Below are 13,714 nucleotides of genomic sequence, written 5' to 3'. Positions count from 1 at the left end.
AAGGAATCTCTCTATCGGCAGTCCACCTAGCCGGAGAGAAGAATTTGACAGCGGACGCTCTGAGCAGGCAGAGCACAGTCTCCCACGAGTGGGAGCTAGCTCAGGAAGTCCTTCAAGAGGTCTTCACCCTTTGGGGAACCCCTCAGGTGGATCTGTTCACCACAAGCACCAACAGGAAGTGCGATCTGTTCTGTTCAAGGGAATTTCCCCCGAGAGGAGCTCTAGGAGATGCGTTCGTAGTGGACTGGGAGTTTCCACTCCTTTACGCATTCCCACCAGTCCCTGTTATTCCTCAAATGATCAGGAGGTTGAGAAGATTCCGGAAAACCATGATCCTAATTGCCCCGCATTGGGCCAGGAGAACGTGGTACCCGGACCTTCTAGATATGTCCATCTGCCCTCCAATCCGTCTTCCACTCAAAGAGAATCTTCTCTCGCAGAAGGGAGGTCAGGTTCTCCATCCAGACACCAGAACCCTCAACCTTCACGCTTGGCTTCTGAAAGGTTGAGGTACAAGGATTGGGATCTCCGTGATGACGTCATGGAGGTGTTGCTTTCGGCCAGAAGACCAGCAACAAAGTCTTTATACCGCTGCCGTTGGAACAAGTTTTGCAGCTGGTGTAGGGAAGAGAATATCGACCCTTTTTCATGTGGTACACCAACAGTGTTATCGTTTCTACTCTACTTGGCAAACTCAGGCCTTCAAGTTGGCACTGTAAAAGGCTATCTCGCAGCGCTTTCTATCTTCAAGCGCACTGCGGAGGAACCATCATATTTCAAAATTCCTCTAGTGGTACAATTTTTCAAGGGTCTAACTAATGTTTACCCTCCAAAACCATTCCAGGTTCCATTATGGGACTTAAATTTAGTCTTAAACTTCTTAATGGGCACTCCATTCGAACCACTTCACTCTTGCGCATTGAGGTTTCTCACACTTAAAACTGTCCTACTGGTAGCACTAACATCTGCTAGGAGGGTGAGTGAGCTACAAGCTCTCTCCTGTAAACCACCACATACAATCTTACACAAGCACAAGGTTGTCCTACAGGTGAAGCCTAATTTCCTCCCAAAGGTGGCTTCTGAATTCCATATTACTCAGAAAATTACCTTGCCTTCATTCTACCCTCCTCCCCATCCGGGGAAAGAGGAGGAAAGGCTACACAGGCTGGACCCTAGGCTTGCTCTCAGCTTTTACATCAGCAGAATGGCTAGGATCAGGCAAGCAGACCAACTGTTTGTAGGATACTCAGGTCACAAGGTGTGACTACCCATAACAAAACAAACCATCTCCAGGTGGATTATTTTGGCCATCCTGGAATGTTATAGACTAGCAGGGAAAGAGCCACCCCAAAATCTCAGGGCTCATTCAACCAGGGGTATCGCAGCCTCTTCGGCTCTCCAGAGAGGGGTACTGGTCGGGGACATATGTGCGGCTGCCACATGGTCGTCCTCACATACATTCACAAAATTTTACAATCTGGATTCCTCCACTGCTCAAGAGACCAGATTTGGCAAGGCCGTATTACATTCGGTCCATCCCTAAAGGGATACATAACACTATCACTCTCTCCTCCAATTACATACCACTGCTATGGGAGTCTATCAAAGATAAGGAATATGTCGGAGGACACAATACCTTCGAAGAACAAGTTACTTCTTACCTGGTAACGTTCTTTCGACGGGATGTTCCTCCGACGTATTCCTTATCGCCCCTCCCATCCATCCCCGCATTGATAACTTCCCTTGTAGTTGCAGCTTTCGCTCCTTCAAGGTTACTAACCGATTCAGGCATGTCTTTTCTTATGCTACAAAACAGAACTGAGCAACGGACGCAGCGCGTGTCTATTTATGGGCATGGTGACGTCGGCGCTGATACGGTGGCCGTCGAGGGACATTGACTCGGCGGACGTCGACGCGCAGTGCCCTCTACAGAAAACATTTCCGAGGCCAGCAAGCTGGAAACGTATTATCAAAGATAAGGAAAACGTCGGAGGACCATCCCGTCGAAAGAACGTTACCAGGTAAGAAGTAACTTGTTCTTCTTTCTTGGTCCTTCCTGTGTCCTCCAGTGTTCCAGTAGGTGAAAGTGTGACGTGGGGGTAGACCACCAGGACCCCCCTGTGGCTGTGATTTAGGCCAGGTCACTGGGGGCCGACTCCCCTCACTACGAAACAGCTGTTCCCAGATTTGCATCGTGAAAGGACAGCGCCAAGCGCTGGCCGGGACAGCTGGTTGGATGATAATGCAGCCCCCACAAGACCGTGGGGAAAAGGAGGAAAGGGTAGATTCAGAAGGAGCCAGCCAAGGAAGGCAGACGGAATCAGGGCAAAGCAGGATACGGCAGGTAACCAGCAAGAAGGCAACAGGTAAGAGTAGCGGAAGGCATTGAGCGAAAGCCAAGGAATCCAGTAAGCGGCAGAGCCAAACAGATGTTCAGCAACTCACCGGCAATGAACATACGGAGCACATTAAGACGCGTCCATTCAAAGGGACAGTCGGCTTATAAAGACTGCACTTCCTGTAAACCATCCCCCACGGCGGACGTCGTTGCCAATGGAACGCAATATGCCGGGTACAAGGCGGCGGCGCAGGAGACAGTGTTCCAATCCTGCGCATGCACCCTGGAACCAGGAACTGTGGTGATTGCTCTGTGAGTGCTGCTGAGACCCTGATACTGCTGTTGGTAGCCGGTCAGGAGACCATTGCTGCATCTTTCGGGCCTCAGTCACCATCGACAGTAGAGATGCCATGGTAAGAGGGCGCCGGAAAATGCGGTGGTGGGCCTGGGGCATGACACTGAGTTCTTCTTGTTATTCCTTGCGAAGTCTTCAGATGATCTGCCAAAAGAGGGGCTTGACCTTCTTTAAAAGCCAAATGGGCCCCAGTGATTTGTGTAGGCTAAGCCTACCTTAATGAACCAATCCTGGGTCCCCACCAACAATCTCCTGTGTGCATGAGGTCATAACCAGAGTGCTTTGCAACAGAAAAGATAAAGGGGTGAAAACATGTAATACTAAGTTCCACCCATCTTCCTGTCTGTTGTGGATCAAAGGGTCTCTCTGGTTAATTGAGTTCTCTGTGATTCCTGATTAAAGCAGCAGGTCTCCCTTGAAGCTGTGGCGGGAACAGACTTTCTGTCTCCATCAAATCACATACTCCTACCCTCTGAATGGGGGCCCCCCTGCAGGGGTTGCATACTGTAAACACATGTACCAGACATGACAGCTCACTGTCATTGCTATTTTAGGACGGGAGCTCGCTTCAGGCTGACACAGTGCATATGAAAGGGGTGTTGGGGTTTCCTGTCTCCTTTGTTTTAGCCTCTGCAGCCAGGCCCCATGTGGGCCTGTTTGAAGTATATTCTAATAGAATGTTAATTATGTTAATTGCTGCGACCATCTGCAGAGGGTAAACAAACGGACAGGGTGGATCCATGGAGCCTTTGATAGTTAATTAGGCTGGCCATGGCAGAAGGAAGGTTTTGGCCCTCCCCCTTCTGAGATGCATGTGTACTCCACCTGTCAGATCCCAACTAAATATGACAGGGAGGAGTGCGCATGTAGGCTGTGTCCACCCAGAGTACACAGGTCTATGTGTATGTCGTGCAGTGAGCATATTAAAATTTGTGCGGATTAGCCCCACACATTTTCCAGAGGTGGATCTACATCATTCAATTTCATATAAAAGAAATTAAAAGCCCAGGTGACCCCACAAACACTGTGCAGATGGTCGAATTCTTCACATTCACAGTCCCTTTTATCACTGGGTAATAATTGTATTTTTGCTGTGTTGAAAATAACCAACGATCCATGACCTTTCGGAGATAAGCCTGCTGTTCCATCCACATTACCAAAACTGGACATGGAGGTTTATAATTTGCTTGTGTTTCCAATATGTTCAGATCCCTTCTGGTGTAGGGCCGATTGATGGTTTAGTAACCGATATTCATCCCCGGAAGTTGATTCGTCACATTGGCGGCAGGTTTTCAGATCTAGTTGGAGCCTTGCGCACAGCTTAGTTACTCAACCATAAAAGTACTGTTGCAGGCAACGTTTAGATACTACTAGGTATTAGTAAATAATCATGGATTTTGACATAGAGACTGTGAAAGGCATGTGCAAGGATGTCCTCTGCATCTTATGTTAAGAGAGAGAACTTCCCCACAGCACGAAGGTTAATGAACCTGAGTTTCTGATCTGCCTCCAAACTTGGGTAGAAGTGAGGGCGGTTGGGGAGAAGACCCCAGGGGACGGGTTAGACCCTGTGTACCCGAATGAAGAAGACCTTCCGGGAGGGGTAGTGGAAGATGATGAGGAAGACAGCATGAGCAGTGTCAACCTGATGCCAGCTCCCGCCCTCAGTATCAATTGACAGTGTAATGTCATGTCTGGGACTGCACATTTACAGTAGTCATCCCTGCAGGGAGAACCCATTCAACTGTACGAGTATGTGGATTGACAGAGCCAGAAAGTCTGGTCTCCCTGCAGCTTCAAGGGAGACCTTCTGCTTTAATCAGGAACCACACAGAGCTCCATTAACCAGAATGACTCTGATGCACAACAGACAGGATGCTGGGTGGGACTTAGAATCACATGCTTTCACCCCTCATGAGATTGTTGGTGGGGATCCAGGATTGGTTCATTAAGGTAGGCTTGGCATATACCAATTTCTGTGGTTCATTTGGCTTTAAAAGAGGGCTGAGTCCCTCTTTTGGCAGATCATCTCAAGACTTTGCAAGGAGTAGCAAGAAGAACTCTTCATTGGACCCTGCCTGAATGTATAGTCTACCTTACATCTTCCGCCAGTGAAGGAAGGCCAAGATCTACAAGAGGGAAGCAAGATGCCTCCTCTAAACATCTCCCAGGGAAAAGAGGGAGATACTGAATCCAGAGAACCCTGCTAGGTTCTGCCAGCAAACTTCCTATGTGAGAAATGCCAGAGATTCTGAACCAAACCAAGTATAAGGCAGCTGCCTGCAATACGCTCCTCAGCTTTGGGCCGTCCACCTTAAAGGATTACAACTCCACAACCCAGGAGCCACCAAAGACCCTCAACAAGCCTGATCCAGGGCCCCTTAAAGGAGCCCTGCTCAATGTCAGATCCCTGGCAGCACACTCTACTGAAGTGGCCGACACCATTTTAACTAATGAGCTTGACTTCCTTGCCTTAACGGAAACGTAGTTACATGAGGCATCAGGGCCATACCTATCTATAGCCATCCCTGCCAACTACTCCATCCTCAGAGCTGATAGACCTAAAGGTAGGGGAGGTGGCGTAGCATTCATCTCTAAATCACTACTTGGCTGCAGATCAGTCGCCTCCTCATCACTTAAATCTTGTGAGTTACTCACAGTCAAGTTACAAACCTCTCCCACAAGTACAATCACACTTCATCTTATATACAGACCACCAGGCTCACATGGAGTCTTTGAAGAAGATATCACGTCGCTCATTGGCGAAAACTCCAAGCCGCTAGCACAATCTATTCTCCTTGGCGACTTTAATCTTGGCTACAACGACCCGAACGACGCCCCAGCTACATCACTAGCAAACGCTCTTACCGAGCACGGTTTCACTCAACACAGTACCCTACCCACTCACCAGAAAGGCAGAATTATAGATTGGGTGGCAACACTCAACTGCACCACCACATGCAGCGACCCTCAACCCCTCACATGGTCAGACCATTACCTTATCCCCCTCGAAATCAACATCTATCAGGTAGCTCCCAAAAAATGCCCTATGGCACCTGCCTACCCGACCAGAAACAAACGTAACATTACGGCCGAGGCCTTGCTACCACTGGTCCTACCAGCCCTAAACGCACTACCGGCCAATGCTGAACTAAACCTACTGGTTGACACCTTCAACAAGTCCATGGCCAATGCCATCGATACCATTGCCCCCCTGAAACTAAGCAAAAGTAAACCAATAGCCCATTTAAATTCGTGGTACACGCCAGAACTTAAACTACTCAGGAAACAGAAAGCTAAACTAGAACTCAACTAAGCCATCAGTGGAAAACAAATCTAACCTCAGGAAAACATCCACCCTATACAAAAAGGAGATGATTTGCACCAAAAAAGACGCTTACAACGTCAGAATAGATCAGGCAGGCTCTTCCACTAAAGAACTCTTCAAAATTCTAAAGGAACTAGAGAACCCAAATCCACCAGCAGACATCTGACTAAAAGACAAGCATTGGTGCACCAGCATCCAGAACGCCCTTAACTCCAAAATCATAGGACTCCAAACTAAAATTGAGGACAAACGCCAACAACTCTTTAGTAGTAAGTCTACCAGCCCAAGCTCATACTCACCCACCGATCTTAATACAGGCTTCACCTTTAAAAAAGTCACTACTACAGAAGTCCAAAAAATCATCTCCTCCTTAAAACCATCTAATTACAAAGGGGACAGCTGTCCCACCCAGATAATAAAAGATACAGCCAGAGACCTCTCCCCTTTCATCACTAAACTTATCAACCTCTCCTTCGCTAATAACTCAGTCCCTAGCAAACTAAAACAATCCTGGGTTCTCCCCCTGCTAAAAAACAATCACTCGACCCAGCCATACCCACTAACTATAGACCCATCACAACTGTCCCATTCCTGCTAAAAATATTGGACAAAGTCGCTTACCTCCAAATCCAGGAGCATCTAGAATCCATCCAACTCCTAGGTATACGACAATCTGGCTTCAGACCTCTACATGGTACAGAAACTGCCCTTGTGGACCTCAAAAGCCAGATTGATGAAATTAAAGACAAAGGCAAGGCCGCTATCCTACTCCTACTAGACCTCTCGGCAGCCTTCAATTTAGTCGATCATGAAATCCTTTGCAGCCACCTATCTAGTGCAGCACATTTCTCCCCCTCTGCTACCTCCTGGATACAATCCTTCTTAGCAAACAGAACCATGAGAGTCTTTTCCACCACATCAGCAGCAGACCCATCCCCATCACATGCGGAGTCCCACAAGGCTCTTGTGTCTCCCCGACTTTGTACAACATATTTACAAAGCCACTATTCAACAAACTGGACCGTCTGGGTGTCACCTACACTAACTATGCAGACAACACCCAGATACTCCTCACTATCTCAGGCAACTACAACACAGACGCCACGCGAAACAATGAAATCTTCTCCATCGGTCAGGCATGGATGGCCACTCACGGCCTATGTCTAAATGATGAGAAGACAGAGCTTCTCCTAGTCGGCTCTCCCAGCAACCTGTCCAAACTCAGTCCTCACTACAAAAACATTATTATCGATGGTAACACCATACCCATTGTTAATAGTGTGAAAACCCTAGGCTTTTACTTTGATGCCAACACCAACCTCACCAAACTAATATGACCGTATCAGCCACCGCCTACACTGGCAAACTGATAAGAGCCTGCAGACCTTTCCTCTCGCCCCATAGCTGCCTCACATTTGCCAGAGCACTCATACAGTCCAAACTGGACTATTGTAACAGCCTATACCTAGGTGCCAACCAATCAATAATTAACAAACTCCAAGTTCTCCAGAATAACGCTTTGCGCGCAGCACTCAACATCCCAAGACAAGAGCACATTTCCACAACTAGGAAAGCATGCAAATGGCTCTCAATACAAGAAATTGACCTCAAAACCATCTGCCACACCTACAAAGCCTTAAACAACCTAGCCCCACCATAGCTCACCAACAAATTCACTATGAAATCCGCTCCCAGAATCACTAGGTCATCCAAATCCTTATGCTTGGTAGTGCCTAGATTCACATTAAATAGAGCAGGCGGCTCCAGTTTCACAGTGCTTGCCTCACTTCTCTGGAACTCCCTACCCCTCAATATGAAAACCATTGAGTCCTTCCCAATCTTTAGGAAACGGGTTATTCGCTGGCTACTGAACAAAGAGTAGCGATCACCTCTGAATCTCCTATGAAGTTTTGTGAATAATGTAAATTGCTGTAATTTGTAATTGTTGCACCATGTATAATGCATACCTCATTCTTGTAAAGGAACTCTTTATGCGCACATCTACCCACGGGTCTGGAGCGCTATACAGATAAAATAAACAAACAAACAAACAAACGCGAGCCCAATGAGGAAGCTAGGAGGAGTGCATTGACAAGCAACTACTGTCGTCTGGCCTTAAAGGACATTTTTGAGCCCCTCGAGCTGCAACCGACTGCACCGCTGACTGTTGTTACGCCGGAAATGCTAAAGCCGTCCGAAGTGCCTCCACCAGTGCTTCAGAACCGCCGACCAGCACTGAGACAATTCCTGAACCCGAGCCGCATGGTAGGCCAGCCTGCAGCAGTTCATGCAGCTTCACTTGCCGAACAGCCTGCCGCATGTTGCCCGCAGCTGTCTCCCATCACGAATTCTGTCGCAGAAGCTGCAAAGCGCCCTGAAACCGACTCGACCCTGTCGAGCACCAAGAACTCCTGCAGCACAAGGTACATTGTCGTTCTGTCCCTCTGGTCCTTCTCCGAAGGTCCCTAGTAATATTTTACGACTCATTGCTCCCTTCGTGTTGAAACCAAGTATAATTAATTGGGTAATGCAACTAACCAATGATCCACAACCTTCTGGAGATAAGCCTGCCATTCTGTCCACATTACCAAAATTGGACAAGAAGGTTTAGAATTTGCTTGTGTTTCCAATCTGGATACCTTCTGGTGTACTAGAGGTGTGGGGCTGATTGATGGTATAGAAACCGATATTCATCCCTGGACCACTGGTGCCCCGGAAGTTGATTTGTCACACCTGCAAACAAAATGCCTCGCTTTGAGGGATGCTTTAGGGTAAATCATCCAACCAAAATGTGTGTGCCAAAATGTATCCCATACCTTTCATTACATGCATTGCATTCATGCAGCACTGCCACACTTATGTGCATGCACCGGAAATCCAGGTGGCAGAATCTTGGGGCAGTAGAAAAACAAATTTAGCTTCCAAGGCCTAAGCCCAGTGCATTTCACCATTTTGGATTTTGGAGGAGTTACAAGTGTTTACACCATTGTATTGCTTCTCGGTGTACATGGACAGGGTTTGCGAATGTAGAAATACAATTACAAGTTACCGCATGCATGCAGGCATGCACGCGGTTACTCATCTCCCCAGCTTCCAGAACTTTGCTCTAGCAAACTATGTTTCCTGATGGCTTCCAAGATGTAACTTTTGCGGTTGAATTCCCCATTGGAACCTATGGACGAGCAAGGGGATTGGTGGGGGAGGAACCTGATTCTATGGCGGGTGTCATCTGCCAAAAAGTGGTTGAGTTGATAGGTTACAGGTATGTATTTTATGAGTCTACTAGCATTTTCCCCTCTCTGTCATCTGGACCCTGACAGGCTAGGCTGACTAATGACTATCAGTGAGGGTAAAATAGGCAATTTCAGTTAACATGCTGCACAGGTCACAGTGCCCTCTAGTAGCCATCACTGGAAGTTCAACATGGCAAGAGTAGAAGGGTTTATTTCTTTGCATTTTTGAACCAGCTATAATATTGATGGAGCTTCCTGTCTGTCTTTGTAAAGCGCCTTCCACAGGAAGTGCTCTGCTCTCACGGTTGTTGTCGTCTGGTATCAGAGTGCTTGCTCGCCTTGCCCTGCATTGAAATACACGCCATTCTGGCAGGCTGGTGCTTTTTTACGCTCCCACAGTTTCCGCTCACGAGGATTTGCATTTCCTGTTGTCATTCAGTTTTGGGAAGTCTGCGTTTTTCATATGAATCTTGGTTGAATGTTTAACCTGAACATTAAGTTCCTCTACCCGAGTGGTCGGGCGAAAGGAGAGTAGAAGAGAGGGGGAGGCTGCGGGTGCGAGAGGAAATGTGTGTGGATTGCGTGCCTGGATCCACAGCATGGCTTGCCACAAACAACCTAGTTTTGGAGTAGTCGGCGACTCCGCCCCACCCTCTGCTGAAGCCCATCTCTATACCCACAGCTAGACCACTTCCGGAGTTCATTCAGCCCTTTTGCTCCCCCCTGGTACCCAACGACTAGTTCTCTACCAACTCCCCAAGTAGCTGCGCTGCTTTCCGTACATTTGTCCCCTTCCCGTTTAACTGGATACCTCTGCGCCCGGTTACCTTGTGCCTGACAGCCCCTACCGCCAGTTGCTTAGTCCTCCGCCAGCCTTGATCCTTGCACCTATCCACCTCTCATTCCTTCTTGCCTCCCACACATACGCTCCCCCGTTCCCTGTGGCTTGCTGAGTTAAGTACTCTGCTGTCGACAAACTCGGTCCCTTGTGGATTCCAGCAGGCCTACCAGCCTGGAGCACCATGTACCTCTGCTGCGACAATCTGCTGAAAAATTGAAACAGAGATTAATACATTCAACAATTCTAACAATTTGTGTTTTTATAGTTCGGGTGAGCGGGCGGATCTTTCTTCCTTCTGAGGGCAGGAACAATGAGGCTGCTTTCCCCACTTTACCCTGCTTATAAGCCCAACACTCGGGGAGGGTCTAGCTCGCTACCCCCATATTCCCCTTTTCGCACCTTGTTGTACTGTCCCTCCCTTCTTCCTACTTCCTGGGTCTGGTACCAGGTAGTCTGGCGAGGGGAGCCTGACCCCACCTCAGTCTGATCTTGTTGTTGTAGGGGGATGGGGTACTTAGGCCCCGAGGGTAGCCTGCTGTGGGTCGCGGCTACGGTAGCGTCTGCTACAGCCCTCACTGCGCTCGGCACATCCCCTAGCTGTTTTCTCATTAAAACATTTTTTTTTGTGTGGAGCATAAACACCAAATCACCTTATCAAAGTTCTTACACCATCGGCTTCCATGTTTCCGGAAGTGAAATACCAAAGTCGTTTTCCTCATTCTTTAGAAACTGAATAATGCACTTCACAGCAATGACAGCGACGTGCTCATAGAGGGAACATCACCCAGGAGGGTGCTGGGAGCCCGTCACCCAATGGCCTAGCCAGCAGACTAGTTGCAGTGAACGTCACATTATCAATCAGATGCCTGTTTTGCTAGAGGTGTGCCAGCCGCTGAAAACAGCGCAGCTAGAGAAAAATTATCGATCCCACGGAGGAGAAGGGCGGTGCCGTTTAATTAGGGTTACATGTAGTGACTGAGGCATCCCCTGAGGTGGGGAATGGCATGATATTTAGAGACGTACATAGTCATGGGGCCTCATTACGAGTTTGGGTGTAGCCATGCCCTTAATAAGGGCATGGCTACCCCCAAACTTGGGTACGGGTCCGGGTCCCGCAAAAGGGGACTTACCATGCCATTCCGACCTTGGAGGGCCCGGTAATTCCCTTTCGCGGGACCCAGACCCGGTACGCCCCCATTCCCATTTGAGCCCCCATAGGGCTCAAATGAGGAGGATGGCAACAACGGTCCCGTTAATAACGGGGCTGTTGCTGCCATCCTGTACTGCTCGTGGGTGCTGCTCTGCACGCCTGGTCTGTTAATTTCTATTGCTCACGTCCTGCTTATGTTATAGTAATTATACGAATGTTACACTTGTCTTAGCAAACCACATTATCAAAACCTAGAATAGCCACATACACTATTTTCTGATTAAAGGTTATCATTACAACATGGACTGTATGATACACTCCTAATGTACTAATTCGAAATATGCAATTGTAAACGTAGGGCAAGGGGACAAATAGCACCAATGGGGGATCCTGACTGCTTTGAATGAAATCAAAGAGCCTTTTGGGAATATAAGAATGACTGCAGGTCTTTTTATTTGACAAATAAGCCTGTTATAAAAGGGTTATATGATTGAATCACTCAGTACAATCGAAGTACTACGCCTGCAACATCTCTCCCTCCTGTAGTGTCCAGAGATGTCTGGCTTCTCTTTTCCGGCAATAAGGTTTCCTGTTCCATATTAGGAGAGCTCTGCTAGATTTGGGAGTGGCAGACATTTCTGTATGTCCACTCCCCAATGCAGGGATCTCATTATATTCACTGTCTCATTATCCTTAGATTGTTTCTTTAGTAGATCCCCTCGTGTTCTCACTTTAGCCTTTTGAAAGGCATTCTCAACCACATGTAGCAAATCGCCTCTTCCAAGAAATTATTCTCCTATTATCTTGGCCTACGCTACACAATCTTTATTGTTAGGAAGTCTCTTAGTGTTAGTTGAACTTGCCTGACGAAGCTCCGTGATAGGTGCGAAACACGTGGATTCACGGATCAGATACTCCTACCGCCATTTTAGGAAAATGCGATTTACGTTATTTTAACGAATACAAATGGCACCCTGCATTTTAAAGGAAACGAGTGCCTGTAGCATCTCTTGCAACCTAACTTGTGCTGTGATGAAGGCACAAAGTTACGGGTTGTTTGTTTAATATATATATTTATATATATATATATATGTATATATATATATATATATATATATGTTATTATAAGTGTGCTAGTTTCAATTAAACTTTCCACACTAGATGCCTGAGGGCTAGGTGCACTTTATAAATGTCAAAATAAATGAATAAATACATCGCATAAATTCATTCCCATTGCCTACATATGGAATTTATAAAACAGCATTTCTGCTGTTCATTGTCTAATGCACTCCCCTCATAGATGTGTGTGTGCAAAAGTGTTTCTTGCTGCTGCTCAATCTATTTTTTTATTTTTATTTCAATCGAAAGTATTACTCTAGCCATTAGCCACTCTTCAGCCACCACCAACAATACATTTGTATTCACCCGTTTTTATTACCTGAAACTCCTTTCCATAATTGGCAACATCACCTGAAACCAAGATCCTGAGGGCTACCCAAACATGTAAATACAACACATATTTCTGTATATGGTGGATTTGTTACAATAAAGGAAACATTTGCACTAGCCACACACGCCATGATTGTTGGATGTGTCAATGGTAATCCATGAATGAGGCTTTTTCGACTACTGTACAGTGCACACTCTATCCCTGGATCACTTCTAGTCTAGACACTTACAATTGGCAACCAAGGCACAGGGATATTGCATGATTTCCACGGGGTAACATACTTTAGTGAAGTGGTGGAGGTGGGATTTTAGCCACGTCTACATTTTAGGCCCTTGATAACGCAGCTGCTCATCTCCAGTTGGAAAAGCTTCTATTTAAGGCTTGGCTTCCCAGATCTAAAATAATATTCTGCTTTTTAGCAATGGTTTGAAAAGTACTCAAATCACATAGTAAATCAACATACATGACAACAAATAAACTGTTATGGAATCATGAATCAGAAAAGCGGGGCTGAGACTCCATTGGGCTACCTACCAAACATGTTTCAAGTTATTGTCACTCTACTTGAACTGATCTATTCTACTGAAAGTGGATTGGCTGCATTGGTCAATGGTAAGCGACTACAGCCCAAAGCCACTGAATTAGATACAATACCGACCACTTGCGCCAAACACTTAATTAATAATAGATGTCAACTTCTCATGTGTAAGCTCTCAAATTAGAAACACAAGTCCGTTTTCAAGTCAAATATTCTTTTACTGGTCAGCCAATACCATAACATAAGTCAATATTGAGTCACAATGAATAACACAAATTAAATTTATTAATCCAGCGCCCAGATGCCCCAGGGTTAGGTGCACTTTATAAAAGCCTAAATAAATAAAAGAAAGAAATAATATCAGCCAAAGAATAACATATGTTTTTGTTCACATGACCAATATGCAAAGAATATGGTATTAAAACCCCGAAGAAAACCTTTTCAAAAAGGTCGAAACACGTGTTGTGTTACCGGACTAAGA

The sequence above is a fragment of the Ambystoma mexicanum genome, chromosome 9, assembly GCF_040938575.1.
Source record: "Ambystoma mexicanum isolate Mex_15411 chromosome 9, UKY_AmexF1_1, whole genome shotgun sequence".
Classification (NCBI taxonomy): Eukaryota; Metazoa; Chordata; class Amphibia; order Caudata; family Ambystomatidae; genus Ambystoma; species Ambystoma mexicanum.
The sequence above is the reverse complement of the archived record's forward strand: the minus strand, read 5'-3'. Positions refer to the sequence as shown.